Raw genomic sequence first — 6,956 nt, forward strand, 5'->3', positions numbered from 1 at the left:
TATTTATATATGTGTGTGTGTGTAGGCCTATATCTTTTCACAAAAGTTTCCTATTCCGTGTTTTGCTGATACTGCGGTTCTACTGCAAATTATCAGCAGTCATCGATAAAAGACTTGATTAATTTTGGAGCTCGATAGTTGATCGTAGCCTATAGGCTAGGCTACTCTACAAATTATAGCCCACATATTTTAGCAACCTTTTATTTAGGCACCTGTTGTAGCAGTCTGAAGTATATGTTTATAGTTTTGTCTATGAAATTAAACATTCGGTGAAGAAGGAAAAATTAAATAAAAAGAAAGCGTTTACTGGAAAACTAGGTAGTACATGGAATGCAACAGTGATAGCAAGACGGATTTTGCGCTTTGACCCTTTCCTGCAGTAAATTTATCATTGTGTGTGTGTGTGAGAGAGAGAGCGAGAGAGAGAGAGTATGAGTCTGAACAAGTCAGGGGCGTAGAATGGGGGGTGGGGGGTGCGCCTGGGACATGTCCCTACCGCGGTGTTATCCCAAGCCGGATTCGGAGCTGCCCCTGGAGCAGCTGGTTCAAGGTTTCGGGAGATGTGGACGTAAAGTGGATACTGAGCCCACAGGAAGCGCAGAGCCTCGGGAAGTCAGCGGTAAGTGATTTAAAGGGTTTATATAGGCTAAGTGATTTAAATGTATGATTTGTAGCAGTAGCTAATCTACCTATAAGTGAGCTATAAATATGAGATTTTAATAATTTTCCTCTTCCTGTAGCCTAGCTTACATAATGATAACAAATCTGATGATTTATTAGGCTTAAAGCTGTTCCGTTAAAATTTTAGAGGGTGCTGTGTTTAATAATTTTTTTTATTCCTTATGAACAATTGATGAAAAACGCATTTCATGTAATAGTGACAGAAGGCATTACCTTAGATGTTTTTTAATAACACGTATGAAAAAAGAGTACAAATATTTAATTAATAAAACATAATTTGTCCTTGACAAACTGAATGAAATAGTATACATAGCCTACATTCATACATATATATTTATCCCTTTCCTGCAGTAAATTTATCATTGTGTGTGTGTGTGAGAGAGAGAGCGAGAGAGAGAGAGTATGAGTCTGAACAAGTCAGGGGCGTAGAATGGGGGGTGGGGGGTGCGCCTGGGACATGTCCCTACCAACAGGGCCGCTGCTGGCCAAATGCCCTAAGCAGAATAGCATTGTTGTGCCCCCTCCTTCAAAAAATAAATAAATAAAAAATAAACACCTACTATAAAGGGTCAAAATAGAACTTTAATAAAATATAAAAGTAAACAAATAAATAGTAATTAAATTGGATTATTTATAAATTACAATTGTAGCTCTAGACAGTTACCTATGGCTATTATTTTATTAATACCGTTGTCTGATTGATTTTATAGTGTGAAGCATTCAGAAATCACACAAAATAAAATTAAGCAGTTTTACTACGATAAAACCATGTTTCATTTTGGTAAGGGTTGTGATGTCCACATGTTTTTGTTGAAGAAATTAAGTGGATATTTGAATTAAATGTTTGGTCAATATTGTGGCTGCTGTGTGTCAAATAACCCAAAAGTTGTGTCAGACTTTTTTCCTTGTTTTGTATGTGTCTTGCTCCCCATGTACCTTCCTATGCCCATATTTGGTTAGTTTCCTGTTCCTGTCCTGATTATGTTGATTTGATTCCAGGTGTTCCCCGTTTTATTTCCATTGATCCCAGGTGTGTCTCGTCCTCTCCTCATCCTGTCATGTGTTTAAATAGTGTTCCCTGTCTTTAGTTCAGCGTCAGGTATTGTACATGTCTACCTTTGTGATGTGTGGTTTCCTTGTTCCCTGGATGGCATTAAAACTTTTTGAATTCTACTCCTCGTCTGTTCGCGCCTTCGTCGCCGTGCTCCACACAGTAGCACAACGTGACAGGAGTAGTGGATTCTAACCTTTGTGTCATGAAATGACTTTATTCTTATTTCATTTATATTTGTAATTTTTTTTTATTTTTTTTATTTTTTTTTTTTTAAAGCATAATTATAGCTGTAAAGATCGAAAACCTAATAAGACGCTTCTCTTGTGTTCAAAATATGAAATAGTAGCTAGTATGCTACAGTGGGTGCAAGGGTGTCCTGGCTGCAAAGGTAAATAAATTGTTGCCTGTGAGATCCTGAAGTGTAATACAGTATATGACATGGATTATGGTGGAATGGTGGGGCTTTGCAAATTTAAAAATGGGTCATGGAAAACACCCAGTGTAAAGTTTTGGCCATAATGGAAAGTACTGAGAGTGCTGACAGCACAGAGCAAGTAAGACCTCATGTATTGTCTCATCTTCACTAAGAGGGAAATGGCTGGTGACCCCCTTCCCATTTGCAGTGACCCAAAAAAATAGGTCTTACAAAGCCCTCAGCAACTCAAATGCCAAGAATCTTACTGTGTCTGTGTCCAGAATAAACTCTCTTGCTCCCTGCAGCAGCTTGGAGATAACACAAACAATGTGAGAAATGTTGAGGCGAGCATGCTCGGGGTGGGAGCAAGCAGTGGTGTAAGGTCCTCTTTGGAATTTGTGGAGGTGGTGATTTTTTTTATTTATTCTTTTTTTCAGGAGTTATAGTTCATACATGCTGATCTGGGGGTGAGGATGTAGGGCACAGTGTTGGGCAGTAATTATCAGAAGTAATTATATACATTTTTTCAGTAACTTGTGTAACTAATTACTAATAAGATTTCAGTAATAATATTAGTTACCATTCATAAAACAGCTCATTACTTAGTTACTTTGATGCCTCAACCCCTACTGATTTGAAATCCAACAATACAATAATTCCTAGATTTATTTAAATAATTTTCACGACTCGCACAGGCGCATGAAGTCACCAGTGCATCAGGAAAGCTTGGAATATGGAAAAACTTACATTTAGGGGATGGAAATATTGCATTACGCTGATTTTGTCAGGAGAAGAGGGGATCTGAACACAGATGTGTAAGTTGTGGCATTACTTTACTCTGGCATTACATGGCTTGCCCACCCACGTCCCTCTGATCCCGATATGAATTATATTACTATAATTAAAAATCTTATGAACTTATGTGATTTCTTTTGATAAAATACTTCATGAAATATAATCATAAATGGGTAACAGAGAAATTATAGCTACAATACACTGTCAGAAAAAAGGGTACGGTTGGGGTCCGTTTGTGAACACTTAGGGTACAAATGGTGAAGTTGTACCCTTAATGGGTCAATGCAGTCGGGGGCGGAGTTGAAAACGGAGCTGTGAAGCCGGACACTTTCTGCTCCAGTTAGTGACGCTCACGCGGTGTTTGCATACTCTATCACAGATGAAGTGAATTAAATGCACTAAAAAACGTTCTAAATATAAGTCCAGGGGTGTCCTAATAATTTAGTCCTGTCAGTCATCACGAGCGAACTACTTAAGCAGCAATCAACTGAGGCGATTTAGCTCGGACATCGAGGCGTGCGTCGGCTTTGAGCCCTTCCAAGAACAGCAAGTCAAGTGAAATTTGTTTACCATTATTTATCAAAACTGGTAAAAACTTGTGAAATACTTTTTGATTCTTGCTGTTTACAATTTTGAGTATAAAAACCTTTTTTTTTTCTTTCTTTTTTTCAAAAGTAAAATTTCTGCAATATATGCATGCTGTTATGACATTGTGATAGAGCTTATAACATTCATCCTGTGAAAAATGTGAGAATGTAATGGTTTTGAATGTTTAATAAATGTGATAAACAGCATTCTGGCCTTTTTAATGTGCTGTATGGAGTACAAATTTGCCATCAAAGGGTACAAAAGGCTTGTCACTGGGGCAGTACCCTTAAAAGGACGAATTTGCACCTTTTTTAAAGGTACATTATGGTACCATAGCACTATAAGGTACAATTTGAATTTGCACCTTTTTTTAAAGGTACATTATGGTACCATAGCGCTATAAGGTACAGTTTAGTCAGCAGAGGTACGTATTTGCCTTTGAAAGGTACATACTGCAAGGGTACAGATATGTACCCATGTGAAAGGGTACAACGGGTGTACCCTTGAGGGTACTGCCCCAGTGACAAGCCATTGTACCCCTGAAGGTACAAATTTTGCAAATTTTTTCTGACAGTGTACTCTAAAAGCAAAAGCTGAAATCCCCTGGCACATCCCAGATGCTCAAAAACAGGCAAGCCGCTTTAATCAAACGTCCTTCCTGAAAAGAAAAAAAGAAAACCTTGAACCAAGTGTTGTTAGGAGCCTGCTCTCATTAAACAGAGACCCATTGTCTTCTAATATAATCTCCTCTTTTGCTTGTCTCCAGCTCACAAGGGTTGTCTGATAAAGCTTTAGCATGAGCGATCTGAGCCAGCCTTGAAATACCTAATCTTGGGCAGCTGCAATGATGAGGCAGAAATATATTGTTAGTAACATTTTAGAAGAATCTTATGGGGAAGATAGGCTACACAATTACAACTTCTGTGGGGTGTGAAGGAAAAGTAATGTAACTAGTAGTGTAACTAATTACTGTTGCCAGAAAGTAATAAGTAAAGTAATAATATTACTTTTGAAAGAAGTAACTAGTAACATTTTTGGAGTAACAAGCCCAACACTGGTAGGGCAGCACTGTTTCCCAAAGGCCCGAATTATGGCTACTCTGAACTTGTGCGATACCCTCCCTCATGAGAGGCGACCAAAATTTCTGACATGTCAGAAATTCATCCGACCGTCTGATTGCTGCTCGGGAGAGGCTAATCGCTTCTCGTTACCCCCTGTACACTGTACGTCAAAAGACGTAAGACAAAGCTGAAATTTGGCCCGACTCAAAAAGGAGTCGCACAAGTCAGAATTTGGCTCAAAATCGGTGAAAATCGCACAGTGTATACCCGGCCTAACAGCGTATAGTGTACTAACTAAGAACTGTTACATTTGTTACACTACTTATTCTTCTTTATTAATGTTAGTTCATACAAATGCAACTGTTCATTGTTAGTACATGTTAGCTTGGGTCAATTAAATAATATCAACAGATTAAACTTTTGATTTTAATAATGTATTTGTGGTTAAAATTTATTTGAAGGTGTCCTTGTTTTATTGTAATTATACATTTCACTACTGAGTAATATTGTTAACAACATGTACTTTGCACGCATTATTCGTAATTCACTGTTATTTCTATAGTATGTATATGTAACGTGTGTAACAAGGGCAGATTAAAATAATGTGTTACTGTATTAGTAAATGTTGAAATTAACTAAGAATAATATATGCTTTAAAAATATTTTTCATTGTTCATGTTAATTAAGTTAACTAATGTTAGTCCTTGGAACCTTATTGAAGAGTTTCAAAAGGTGATGTAGCATGTGGTGCATGTGAAGTTAACTGATACTGATAATAGTGACAGAGACATGGATGATGGCTGTTTGGAAACAGCACAGCCCTGTGTGGAACTATTTTCAGTTTAATTATGAAAATGGAAAAAGCAAATGCATTATCATAGCTAGGCCTTTCAAGATAACAACTTTTTGTTGTGCGATATATTACCCCAGAAATAATTGCGATAAGCGATATTATTGTCATTTTAAAGACCGTTTTATGCCACTGAATATATAATCATAATGTAACAGCATAATAATGCAAGAAGGCCTACACACTTCCAAATGACAACAAACTTTTAATTCTTAAGAATATTTAGATCATGGAAATTATCAAAATATTAGATACCTTAAAAAACCTGAATAAATAGTAAATAAACATTTTCTAACAAAAAGTGCAAAGTAACAAGTAGAAAAAAAAAATATGGAGATTTTTTCATCTACAGATTTTCCCATGACCTTCTTTTCTCTGTAAATTAAGGGTGCACACTATTGCTGAAAAACACAATCACTACTCAGCAGTCAGATGTCCGTATGCACAAAGGCACAGATCCCTAAACAAGGCCATATCTGCAGATGAAACTTTGTTTGTAGAAGCATTTTTTAAATTTGAACTAGCACCTCATGACTACACCACGTTATGTACGAGAAGCTGCAAAAGACACAGGCGCAAGTGGAATGTACAAAACATGGTGACATTAATTTTTAAGTAAATATAATGGGCGATATATTGTGTCAGCAAAAATTATTGAGGTCACATATATTGCACGATAAGTCGATATATTGATTATTGCGACAGGCCTAATCATAGCCATTCATATGATGGTGTTAAAATGAAAGGAACAAATCCCACAAACCTAATTGTTCAAACTAGCGATTACCGCAAAACGCACACATTATTCATGACTAAAGATGTGGAAAAGAAGAGTACCATCGAAAATGCAGCTTGTGCTAATAGCTCTCAGTGTGAGAGACAGCAGACTTTGACACTGTGTTTCCATAGATTTGAGGTTTGGATGAAAAACGTATAGGCCTAAGAAACTTGAAAATTTGCTTGGAAATTTTGTTAAGTGCCAAAGTTTAAAACTTTAAATTTTGCTCTTAACCCCAAGTTCATCGTGTAACGCTTCACAATTCAGTTTTCAGACCATGAAAAGCAAATGCAAAAATAAACATTTGAAACCATTCCTTCATTTTTTTGTATGCTTTATCAATAGATACGTTTGCTATATTGTGACTTCAAAATCAATAATTTGAATTAAAAAAAAAATAATAAAAATAAAAATCTATCCCCCCCAATTTAAATATATATACATATATAGCACAGGGGTGTGGCCGCGAAGTGCTTTAAATCATTTACACTACAGGTTGAGGAGTAGTATAAAAAGACACAGAGGACCTTTTCCACTCAAAGTGCCATTAGTTTTATTGCTAATAACTGTGCTAAATATAATAAGGCAGACTCATACTGGCCATCGAGGGCAACTGGGAAAAGAGAAATCCTCTGATTTGGCTCGTTGCTCGTGTGTCAATAATGCAAAAAGACAATAGTAAACCCTCAATTTTCAGTTAAAGGCAGTTCATCATTGAATTCAGTGATGTCGTC

The 6,956-nt window shown here is 36.7% G+C and overlaps 1 protein-coding gene across 1 annotated transcript in view; it reads left to right on the forward strand.

Annotated features, from left to right (window-relative positions):
- LOC107663074 (insulin-like growth factor-binding protein 2-A) overlaps positions 1-6,956 on the forward strand; it is a 17,610-nt gene that overhangs the window by 997 nt on the left and 9,657 nt on the right. The gene's annotated exons all lie outside the window — the stretch shown is intronic.

The sequence above is a fragment of the Sinocyclocheilus anshuiensis genome, unplaced genomic scaffold (assembly GCF_001515605.1).
Source record: "Sinocyclocheilus anshuiensis isolate Anshui unplaced genomic scaffold, SAMN03320099.WGS_v1.1 scaffold2233, whole genome shotgun sequence".
Lineage (NCBI taxonomy): Eukaryota > Metazoa > Chordata > Actinopteri > Cypriniformes > Cyprinidae > Sinocyclocheilus > Sinocyclocheilus anshuiensis.